General features: G+C 39.4%; 5 non-coding genes across 5 annotated transcripts; 4 read left to right on the top strand and 1 right to left on the bottom strand.

Moving 5' to 3' along the window:
* Positions 1-1,057: 1,057 nt before the first annotated feature.
* Positions 1,058-1,129, top strand: Trnae-cuc (transfer RNA glutamic acid (anticodon CUC)). Its single transcript has one exon. It is a non-coding gene; the product is annotated as a tRNA-Glu (tRNA).
* A 1,583-nt stretch (positions 1,130-2,712) lies between these two features.
* On the top strand, positions 2,713-2,784 carry Trnae-cuc (transfer RNA glutamic acid (anticodon CUC)). The gene has a single exon. It is a non-coding gene; the product is annotated as a tRNA-Glu (tRNA).
* Positions 2,785-5,906: 3,122 nt separating this feature from the next.
* Positions 5,907-5,978, top strand: Trnae-cuc (transfer RNA glutamic acid (anticodon CUC)). The gene has a single exon. It is a non-coding gene; the product is annotated as a tRNA-Glu (tRNA).
* Positions 5,979-6,253: 275 nt separating this feature from the next.
* Positions 6,254-6,325, top strand: Trnae-cuc (transfer RNA glutamic acid (anticodon CUC)). The gene has a single exon. It is a non-coding gene; the product is annotated as a tRNA-Glu (tRNA).
* A 4,316-nt stretch (positions 6,326-10,641) lies between these two features.
* On the bottom strand, positions 10,642-10,715 carry Trnae-cuc (transfer RNA glutamic acid (anticodon CUC)). Its single transcript has one exon. It is a non-coding gene; the product is annotated as a tRNA-Glu (tRNA).
* Positions 10,716-12,271: the final 1,556 nt, after the last annotated feature.

Here is a 12,271-nt window from a genome sequence, read left to right as displayed (position 1 = left end):
TGTTCAATTGGCACTTATTTTACCGACCTCAAAAGAATGAAAGGCAATATCGACCCCGGCAGCATATGAACTCAGAACAAGAAGAAAGGCCAAATGCCGCAAAGCATTTTGCCTTGCTTGCTAACGATTCTGTCAGCTCGGCCTTAACCGCTAATACAGCCACTCTCAACGCAACATTGAGATGGAGTACGGTGGATTGATGTAATCTCTTCTGAAGCCCTGCAAAACCACCACCACCAGCAGGCAAGGCCTACTACGATATGATTCTCGCATCAGCTAAAACTTTCGTTAAAGTAGTAGTAGTAGTGGTAGAAGTAGTAGTAGTAGTAGCAGCAGCAGCATTAGCAGCTATTCTAGGTACAGTAGTAGTAATAGCTGCAGCGGAAGTAGAGACATTCACCTTAATACAGAATACAATATATTCTAATATACGTAACCGGAATAAATGGAAGATAGAATTTTTGTACCAGTGGTGCTTCAGAATCAGCGTGCAAGTGATGTAGTTGTTACGTTTTCGCGAGCTCAACGCTGCAACCGAAGTTCGATTTCCCGATTTGGAAAGCAATTTGTACTTTTCTTTATTTTTTCTTTTCTTTTCTTTTTTTCGTTTTGTTAAAGTTAATTTTTTTTTATTTTAAACTTTCAGTCAGTCTTCAGAATTAAGATTTCGCGCTTTCAGTCTAATGCTGGAAGCACAGCTCATTTACTATTCGAAGCTGATCGGGGCATACGGAAACCTTTGTGAGTAAAATTACGGAGGCGAAAAACTACGTGGAAGCCTGTTAGAAAGGCTGTTCTCATTCTTGGAAATAACAGTCTTAAAATGTCAACTGATTTAACATCAAATCTGACCACCTATGATATTTTTAGCAGGGTCCACCTCCTTGCAAGCTTTCGGGTCAAAATCTCCCTTTTGAGGTTAATATCTTCCCTAACTCAGCAGTAACTCAATCATCAATGTCAGTATAAAACTTCATATACTCTAAAGTATACTACGACGGTAAATCAATGTTACAGTTATTGTTGTCTATCGTGTTTCTGTAGCTTCTCGTCGGCCTCCCAAGTGGTCTAGTGGTTAGGATTCCGCGCTCTCACCGCAGCGGCCGGGGTTCGATTCCCCGCTTGGGAAATGATCTGTAATTTTTAAAAAAAATTATCTCAAATTGTATTTAAGTCGACATGGCAATGGTTAATGTGTATGTTTATTAATTATTTACTTACAATTCGTAAGTAGTATTTTGCTTATTGCTTTACAGCAATATTTTCATCGTATTACTTTAAGATGTCGTACGGCACCGGACTGCCAGAAATGCTTAGCAATATTTCTTCTGGCTTTTTATATTTTAACATCAAATCCAGTTGAGGACGACTTTGCCTTGAATTCTTTCGGAGTGGATAAAATAGTTACAAATTGAGCACATGGGTCAACTACTGTCCATGAGCCAAAATTTGAAGCCATTATTATAATATATGGTAATTTATTTACCCACACCGATATACAATCGTTGAATTATCAACATAGACAGTTGAAACGTGTTAAATACTTTCAAGTAACTAAAAGAAGAAATACCACTAATTATTTTATCCGTCGCCCCTAACGATCCTACCAACTCACCGGCTTAATAGTAATAGCAATAGTTTCAAATTTTGGCACAAGTCGATTACCTTTGCCAAAGGGCGTAAGTCGATTGCATCAACCTCTGTAATTGACAGTGCTTTATTTTATCGACCCCGAAAGAATGAAAAAGGAATGTCGATCTTGGCTGAATTTGAACTCGAAACAAAGAGAGGAAAGAAATGTCGTTAAGTATTTTATACTTGACGCTCCAAAGATTCCACCAATTCACCGTGTTTGTGTTAGAGTAATTTCTTAAGGCAGCGAGCTAGCAGAATTGTTAACACGCCCGGCGAAATACTTAACGATATTTCGTCTGCCACTACCTACTAAGTTCAAATTCCGCTGATGTCGACTTTGCTTTTTATCCTTTCGGTGTCTATAAAATAAATACCAGATTACACTGGAATCGATGTCATCGACTTAACCCCTTCCCCAATATTGTTGTCCTTGTGGCGATTTTGAAACCAATAATTATAATAATTTCTAATATTGGTTTCAAATTTTTGCGCAAGAATAGTAGGTTTGGGATTACATCAACCACAATGCTAACTTGGTACTTACTGAAAGGCAAAGTCCACTTTGGCGGAATTTAAGCTCAGAACGTAAGGATGGACGAAATGTTACTAAGTAATTTGCCTGACGCCCTAATGATTCTGCCAGCTTGCTGCCGAGAACTAAATATTGTTCCCGCGAGATATAATTCCTAATAATAATTCCTAATAATAATATAATTCCTAATAATAATTCCTAATAATAATTTCAAATTTTGCGACAAAGACTGCAATTTCAAGTTCGGGGCGGTGCAAGTTGATTACATCAGCCTTGGTACTCGTTTTATCGATCCCGGAAGGATGAAAGGAAAAGTCGACCTCAGCCGAATCTGAACTCAGAATTTAAAGACGAACATGTTGAGGTCGGGTACTCTCGATTTATTTAATCTCAGAATTGCTGAAGCACCGGTACCACCCCCAGCAGACAAGACCGCGTCAATGTATCTCTCTCACCAACGAATACTTTCGGTAAAATACACTTCGACAGTGAATCAATGTTACAGTTATTGTTATCAGTTGTGTTTCAGGCACTGTCTACAAGTCTCCCAAGTGGTCTAGTGGTTAGGATTCCGCGCTCTCACCGCGGCGGCCGGGGTTCGATTCCCCGCTTGGGAAAGTGTTTTGTCGTTTAATTTATTGACATATTACATTTTATCCGTCGTCTCTAACGATGCTACCAAATCACTACCGCAATAATAATAATAATAATAATGCTTTCAACAGAAGGTCTAATAATAATAACAAGTATACTTTCATGTCTTATAATACAACGTCAGCAATTTTATGGAGGAAGTTGATTACATCAATCTCTAATTGACTGATATTTTGTTTTATCGACCCTGAAGGAATGAAAAGACGAAGTTGACCTTTGTAGGGATATGAACTCAAAATATGAAGAGCAGAAAGAAATTTCGTTAAACATTTCAAGCCTGATTGGCCAATGATTCCACAACCTTGTCGTCTTTGCCCTTAATGATTATAATAATTTCTAATATTGATCTCAAATTTTGGCAAAATGCCAGCAAGTTAAGGGGAAGGGTTAAGTCGGTCACATCGATTTCAGTGTTCAACTGGTACTTATTTTATCGATCATGAAAAAATGAAAGGCAAAAATCGATCCCGACGGCATATGAACTCAGAACATAAATACACACGAGATGTTATCAGTATTTTGCCCGACATGCTAACGATTCTGCCAGCTCGCCGCCTGAATAATTTTTAGTACTGACATTCCAACAGAAAATGTGTGTTGGGGTTTTGTAGACTGATTTAATCCCAGAACTATCAAAGCACCTGCAACACCACCGGTACAAAAGACTCCCTACAATATGATCCTGGCACCAACTAATACTTTCGTTAAAGTAGTAGTAGTAGAAGTAGTAGTAGTAGAAGTAGTAGTAGTAGTAGTAGTAGTAGTAGTAGTAGTAGATGCAGCAGCAACAGCAGTTGCAAAAGCAGCAGCAAATGTACCTACAGTAGAAGTAGTAGCTGCAGTGAAAGGAACAGAGTTATCCACTTCAATACAGAATACACAATATTCTAACATACCGGAATAAAATGAAGTTACAATCGTTTTTTTCAGAATTGGCATGCAAGTGGTCTACTAGCTAAGACTTCGCACTCTCACTGTTCAAACCGGGGTTCGATTCCCCGCTTTGGAAGACAATTGGTACTTTTCTTTTTTTGTTAGTTTTTTTTTTTAACTTTGTATCCCAAACACAGCATATTAAAAGCTTCAGTATAATGCTGGACATAGTTTATTTATTATCCGAAGCTGATCAGAGCAATCCGCCGTGCCTTTGGAAACTATCTCCTACTATAGCCTAACATCAACGAAAACCTTTCTGAGTAAAATTAGGAGGTGAAAACTATGTGGAAGCGTATTAGAAAGACTGTTGTCATCCTTGGAAATAACACTTTTAATATATCGACTGATTCAACATCAGATCTGACCATCGATGATATTTTTAACAGGGACCATTTTCCTGCAAGGTCCCGGAACCAAATCTCTGGTTTGCGGTTAACATCCTACTCTGCAGTAGCTCAGTCGTCAATTTCAATATAAAAGATTATATAGCCTAACGTATACGATGAATCAATGTTACAGTTACTGTTGTCTGCCGTATTTCTGTACTTTGCCGCCGACCTCCCAACTTGTCTAGTGGTTAGAGTTCCGCGCTTTTTCCGCGGCGGTCGTGGTTCGATTCCTCGCAGGAAAACGATTTAACTTTTTTTTTTAATGGCAATGGATAATATGTATGTTTGTCACTTATTTACTTACAATTGATAACTTGCAATTTAGTATCTTCTTAAAGAAATACGATGAAAAGTAATAAGAAATTTCTGACACCGGACTGCCAGAAATGCTTAGCGATATTTCTTCCGGCTTTTTATAATCTGAGTTCAAACGCGGCTGAGGACGACTTTGCTTTTAATTCTTTCGGATTGATTAAAATAATTACAATTTGAGCACATGGGTCAACTGCTGTCCATGAGCAAATATTTGAAGCCATTATTATAATATATGGCAATTTATTTTACCCACACCGATATACAATCGTTAAACGTATCAAGATAGACAGTTGAAACGTGTGTTAAATACTTTCAATTAACTAAAAGAAGAAATACCTACTAATTATTTTATCCGTCGCCCCTAACGATCCTACCAGCTAACCGGCTTAATAATAATAACAATAGTTTCAAATTTTGGCATAAGGTAAGTGGATTATCTTTGCCAAAGGGCGTAAGTCGATTACATCAACCTCTGTAATCGACAGTGCTTTATTTTATCGACCCCGAAAGAAAGAAAAAGGCAATGTTGATTTTGGCTGGATTTGAACTCGAAACAAAGTGAGGAATAAAATAATATTAAGTACTTTATGCTTGACGGGCCAACGATTCTACCAGCTCACCGTCTTTGTCTTTACTAATTATAATAATCTTGTAAGACGGAGAGCTGGCAGAATTGTTAGCACGTCCGCGAAATGATTACCGCTGTTTCGCCTGCCACTACATTCTGAGGTCAAATTCGTTGAGGTCGACTTTGCTTTTTATCCTTTTCGGAGTCGATAAAATAAGTACCAGATTACACTGGAGTCGATGTCATCGACATAACCCCTTCCCCAATATTGCTGTCCTTGTTTCAAAATGTGAAACCACTAATTATAATAATTTCTAATATTAGTTTCAAATTTTTGCACAAGACCAGTAGTAAGTTCGGGATTACATCAACTCCAATGTTCAACCGGTACTTACTGAAAGGCAAAGTCCACTTCGGCGGAATTTGAACTCAGAACGTAAGGATTGACGAAATGCCGCTAAGCATTTTGCGTGACGCTTTAACGATTGTGCCAGATTGCCGCTGTAAACCGAATGTCGTTCTCGCAAGTGTTAATTTGGGAGGATTCAAGTTGGTTACATCGACCTCAGTATTCAACTGATACTCGTTTTATCGATCCCGGAAGGATGAAAGGAAAAGTCGACTTCAGCCGAATCTGAACTCAGAACTTAAAGACGAATAATTTCTAATATTGACATTCCAACAGAACATGATGAGGTTGGGTACTCTCGACTTATTTAATCCCAGAATTGCTGAAGCACCGGTACCACCCCCAGCAGACCAGACCGTGTCAATGTATCTCTCTCACCAAAGAATACTTTCGGTAAAGTATACTTCAACAGTGAACCAATGTTACAGTTAATGTTATCAGTTGTGTTTCAGGCACCGTCTACAAGTCTCCCAAGTGGTCTAGTGGTAAGGATTCCGCGTCCTCACCGCGGCGGCCGGGGTTCGATTCCCCGCTTGGGAAAAATCTTTGTCTTTTAATTTATTTGGCATAATATATTTTATCCGTTGACTGATTTAACATCAAATCTGACGAATTGTGATATTTTTAGCAGTGTCCACTTCCTTGCAAGCTTTCGGGTCAAAATCTCCCTTTTGAGGTTAATATCCTCCCCAACTCAGCAGTAACTCAACCATTAATCCCAATACAAAACATCATATAGTCATAAGGGTACTATCACGGTGAATCAATGTTACAGTTATTGATGTCTGTCGTGTTTCTGTATATGAACGTCGGCCTCCCAAGTGGTCTAGTGGTTAGGATTCCGCGCTCTCACCGCGGCGACCGGGGTTCGATTCCCCGCTTGGGAATTAGCTTTATCTTTTAATTTATTTGACATAATACATTTTATCCGTCACCTCCAACGATTTTTCCAGATCACTGCATCAGTAATAATTATAAGGAGAGCACTCAGGGAGCCCAAACCTCCACCAAGGTAACACCAACGTCCTAATCTTTTTTATTACCCACGCAGAGGGGACAATACATTACATGTGGGGACAAAAAACAAGTAAAGACAAAAATAGGACAACGTATGAGAAACATGAAATGACAAATGAAAACGAAAAAGGCAACGAAGCTACTCGGCCCCACCTCCGAGTAGCTTCATTTATGACTTTCTTCTTTTTTTAAACCTCATTCCTTCCTGTTTATCCATCTTGCACTTCTTTATAAGTTCCATATATTCCATACAATCCAGCGACCTATCTTTATCAATTTTTACTCTCCAGCAAGTGAATCCATTTTAAAACCTTTCTATTTTTGCCTTCTGTTCCTCTGAAACCAACAAACATATTAATACCCACTTCACATTATCCTCATTCGTTTTAACAAAGATTGTGTCTTTCCACATCATTGTTTCTCTGACCAGTTCTCCGTTTGAGTCATCTATCATGCGCACAAGGCAACTTTTTCTTTTAGCAGGGGGAGGGGAAGTTTGGGTGTCCTTGTGTGCTAGTGTTTTCTTTTTTTGTTTTTGTGTTGGAAGGGAGAGGGTAGGTTTAGTGTCTGGGAGGGCTGAGAAGGTGTGGGTTGGGTTAGTGTGGGTAGGGGTTGCCTTTTCCTTTTGTTTCTATTTTCCACTGTCTTCCACGTCACGCCTTTCTCCTTCATTTCTTCTCATCGTAAATCCTCCTCCGCTTTCGCTGGTTCCCTGGGTTCCTCCTGGGTTCCCTTGGTCGGTGAAGGGCAGTCCGCTCTGATGTGACCCTTTATGCAACATTTAAAGCATCGAGGGATTCTGCCCTCCACCCTGACTCTCAGCACCGTGTCCTCAATTATAACTGTCTCTATCATGCTTTCCAAATTGTTCAGAAAATTTCCAAATTAACCGGAATTTCCAAATTAGCCAGAAAAATCCGTGATGTATTGAATGCGTGATCGTTGAACCGCGATGCACTGAGTGTGTGATAGGTGAACCACGATATGGTCAGGGTTCACGTTTATTATTTATTTACTTGCTTGTAAATTGGTATCATATTTGCATTATATTTACATTACACCACTGAGGTTCATTGTACGAGGTGCGTTCAAAAAGTATCCGATTTTATTTTCTTCCCGCCGATACTAATGCCACATGGGCAAATTTCTTCGGGTAGGAGGTGATGACACCCTTCCAGCACATGCGGGAAAATTTTGCGCTGGTACACTGCACCAGCTCCCGGCTACTACTCTTTGAGTACAGCGTGTAGTGAGCGCTCATCGGATTTTTACTTTCACCGAACGCATCGAGCAATGATATCGCATCAAATTTTGTCAAGAGCATGGTGATACTCAAGCTCAAACCATCCAAAAGATTCATCAGGCCTTTGGTGGTGATGCCAAAGGCAGAAATTAGTACAAGGAGTGGTACAACCGCTTCAAATATGGCCGCATTTCAGTGGCGAGCAAGGAACGCTCCGGCAAGCCATCTACAAGCCGAAACAAGTCGTGTAACAATCTAGAAAATTGCTCACGAAATGGGAATAAGCACAGGATCAGTGCATTCAATTTTAACGGAGGATCTGTGCGTGCGGAGAGTGTCGGCGAAATTCATCCCCAAGGTGCAGGTAGAGAGGCAGAAGCAACTCCGCATGGAAATCGCTCAGAACATGCTACACTATGCAAACCACGACCGAGACTTCATGAAGACCATCATCACTGGTGATGAAACATGGATTTATGATCTCTGCTTGATGCATTCAGTCATCTTGCATGAAAACAAAAATCCGACGAGCGCGTACTTCCTGTCTGTTCTCTCGGCCTACCGTCTCGAAAATGTTCATGCATGAGCAGTAAGGGTAGTATCACCTCCTACCCAAAGGATTTTTCCCACGCGTCATTAGTTTTGTGGGAGAAAATAAAGCCAGATGCTTTTTGAACACACTTCGTATTACTGTCAAGTGCAGTAAAAGAAGCGGAGTGACAGAACTTCTAGCGCGTCGAAAAACTTTAAATATGCAGTATTAAATAAAAAGGGGGCAAGTCGGCTCCATTGACCTCCAGTGCTCCACTGGTACTTATTTCATCGACCCCGAAAGGATGAAAGGCAAAGTTGACTTTTCGCGGAATTTGAACTTAAAACATGAAAGAGAAGAAACAGTACTAAGCATTCTGTCCGACATCGTAACGATCCTGCCAGCTCACCGCCTTTATAATTATATTATTTCTATTATAAGCACAAGACCGGCAATTTTGGAGGAAGGGACTTGTTGATTACATCAATCCCCAGTGCTCAACTACTACTCATTTTATCGACCCCCGGAAGGAAGAAAGGCGAAGTTGACCTTGGCGAAATTTAAACTCAGGATTTAAAGAGTTGGAAGAAATGCCGCTAAGCATTTTATCCAACGCGGAAACGATTCTGCCAATAAATTATATCGTTGAACTGTCAAGACAACCATTTAAAATGCGTTTTAAACGTTTACTTTTCAACGAAGTCAATTTTTTTGTCTGTATTTTAGATTTAGCCTGATAAAATACCATGTCACACGATAACGATGAATTCTAGGTTGTACCAAGAAAAGCTAAATTACCCTTGGAGTTTCATCAAAGTGTTTTAAGGTTTTGGTAGCTCTCGTATCAACGCTCGACTTTAACAGAGTAAATCTCGGCTGAATTTCATTTGCTTCTTCATAAAATATCAAAATCAGAGAATTTCTTTCATCAGCTTTTCAATTAAGACAAACCTTTCTTTAGTTCCAAAACATTTTGGTTTGCTAATCTTGTTTAAATTATCTCACTTGTATATTTTCTTAGATTATAAAAAGTCCTTAGATGGATAATATCCGTTAATCGAAATTTATCCATTGAATGTCATATATATGCAAGACGCTACCGCAATTGTATTTAAGCATGCGGAACATATCCTGTAGTTTTATTTTTACAGCCACGGTCACTTCAATCCTTCTATTCCTATATAAAATGATCACTATTATTATCCTCGCCATTCTAAGTTCAAACTCCGCCGAGGTCGACTTTGCCCTTCATCCTTTCGAGGTTGATAAAATAAGAACCATTTGAACGCTGGAGTTGATATAATCGACTAGCCCTCTTCCCCAAACCTCAGGCTTTGTGCCTATAGCAGAAAGAACTATTATTATTCTTGCCAACTGAGTACATTATGTTTCGCTGAAGAAGTCTAATGAGATAGACACACCTCCAGTAACTTCAGAATTTCTGTAACACTGTCCGAGTTATTCAGCTTTTACGGGATTACAATATAAAAGACCTGACTCGAGTGTTGGTAGTAGTAGTAGTAGTAGTAGTAGTAGTAGTAGTAGTAGTAGTAGTAGTAGTTGTAGTAGTAATAGTAGTAGTAGTAGTAGTAGTAGTTGTTGTTGTTGTTGTTGTTGTAACAGAAGCAGTAGCTGAGCCATCACACTCAATACTCAATATAAAAGTATATTCCTCGCTTCAAAACGATTGAATATTGACAAATTCAGCAACCAAATCTCCGCAATGAGAAAGCTTTTACCTGTTTGGTTGATCTACTAAAAATGGCAACCAAATCTCCATCACATTGCAACCGACTATTCTTAATTGACGTAAGAACAATTTGCCTAAGTTGGTCCGTAAAAACGATGTATCTGAAAGTATGTTGGAATAACTGCAGAAAGGAATGTTTCATGAAGATTGATCAATATGATTTCTGCAACTATTGTTGGATGTAAAATATAGAATCAAAAATTGCAGAAAATAATTATCACTTTCCAGCCAAGAATCGATCTCAGACACTGCGAAATCATACCACTAGACTACTGAGAAGACACTAAATTTGGAAGCATAAACACTAAGAAAAAAGGTAAAGTTTACTGCATTGCTTTATCATTAATGTGGTCGCTCGACCTGCTAAGAGCAACAGCCAAATCTCACCTCAAATTACACTTTATCTTCTTACAAATAGGAATACTAAAATGTGCAGTCAAGACACCCTCAAAACACGGATTGCCGTTTGAAGAAACAAAATTAGATAAAATATTTCTTAGATTCAGTGTGTGAAAATATGAAGAGTTGGCCACAAACGGAACAACTTTGATTATAGGTCTGTTTTAAGTAGGGATTATCTAGAGCGACCTAAACAACAAAGGCTCCTTATGAAGTTTTTGAGATATTACGAAAAACAAAAGAAAAAAAAAACAATGAAAAATTTGACCACGCGGGGAATCGAACCCCGGTCGCCGCGGTGAGAGCGCGGAATCCTAACCACTAGACCACATGGGAAGTGGTATACTTCACAACCAAAATAAATAACGACTACTAAAAACAGTAATATATAAATACAATTTTCCAGGAATTAATATTGGGTGGTTATTGAAGGATACGCTCTGAACATATGTCTGATCGATCAGGTTTGACACTGAGCAAAACAAAATACAAATAAAAACATTTCAAAACAACGACAACAACAAAGACTTTAGAACGTGATTTCATTGACCATTTCTTCGTCATGGCCGTATACATAAATACTCAGATGTGTGTGTGCGCGTGTGTGTGTGTGTGTGTGTGCATGTGTGCATACATGCATATATGTATATATATATATATATATATATATATATATGATACATGTATACAAAGATGTATGCGTATATATATATGTATGCGTACATACTTACATATAATATACATATATATATATATGATATTATCGGTAAAACTAATTTTTAAGTATATAATTATAAAAACATGCGCAGGAGTGGCTGTGTGGTAAGTAGCTTGCTTACCAATCACGTGGTCCCGGGTTCAGTCCCACTGCGTGGCACCTTGGGCAAGTGTCTTCTACTATACCTCGGGCCGACTAAAGCCTTGTGAGTGGATTTGGTAGACGGAAACTGGAAGAAGCCCGTCGTATATATATATATATATGTGTGTGTGTGTGTGTGTGTGTGTGTGTGTGTGTGTGTGTGTGTTTGTCCCCCCCCCCCAACATCGCTTGACAACCGATGCTGGTGTGTTTACGTCCCCGTAAAGTAGCGGTTCGGCAAAAGATCCCGATAGAATAAGTACTAGGCTTACAAAGAATAAGTCCTGGGGTCGATTTGTTCGACTAAAGGCGGTGCTTCAGCATGGCCACAGTCAAATGACTGAGACAAGTAAAAGAGTAAAAGAATATGGTGGGGTGAGTGTGTTCGTATGTATGGAACTCTCAGCGTCTGTCTTCACCGAGGCACCTTTCAAAACGGTGCTTTTTCTATGTTCCAGAACAAAGTGGTTCAACAAAAGGGGTGGGGGCGAAAAAAATGAGAACCTTGCTATATAATAAGTACTGGTATAAATGCGAACGACTAATCCCTTTCAGGCGGTATTCTAGCATGGCCGCAGTCCAATGATTGAGACAAATAAATAAAAAGAAGAAGAAAAATATGCCAAAAAATTATAAGTCACGTGTGAGAGATAACCGGAGAGGAACAGCTGTTTAAGTGCCAAAAACATCGCAGAAGATAGACAAGGCGGGCTGACAGACTGGCTGAACGACCAATGAATGAGACACTAAAGACGGACAGATTGGGAGACCAATTTGTAATTAATACCTCTCAATTTATTTTGCTTGACTTTGATTAAAAGATAGTCGAGTTTGAGGAAATTAGCGTTTAGTGGAACAGGGATAGGACACAGTCAGGGTGATACTGGTGGTGGTGGTGGTGGTGGTGGTGGTGTCGCTAGCGGTTGTGGCGGCAGAAGTGGTGATGGTGGTGTTGTGGAGGGGGGGGGGAGGTGATAAGATATATTGGACAGTGCAGAGAGGAGGAGTGAAGTGTTGGGGAGAAGGAGGAGCT

The sequence above is a fragment of the Octopus bimaculoides genome, chromosome 7 (assembly GCF_046866305.1).
Source record: "Octopus bimaculoides isolate indiv1 chromosome 7, ASM4686630v1, whole genome shotgun sequence".
In the NCBI taxonomy this organism is placed as follows: Eukaryota; Metazoa; Mollusca; class Cephalopoda; order Octopoda; family Octopodidae; genus Octopus; species Octopus bimaculoides.
This window is presented reverse-complemented; position numbering and strand designations above follow the sequence as displayed.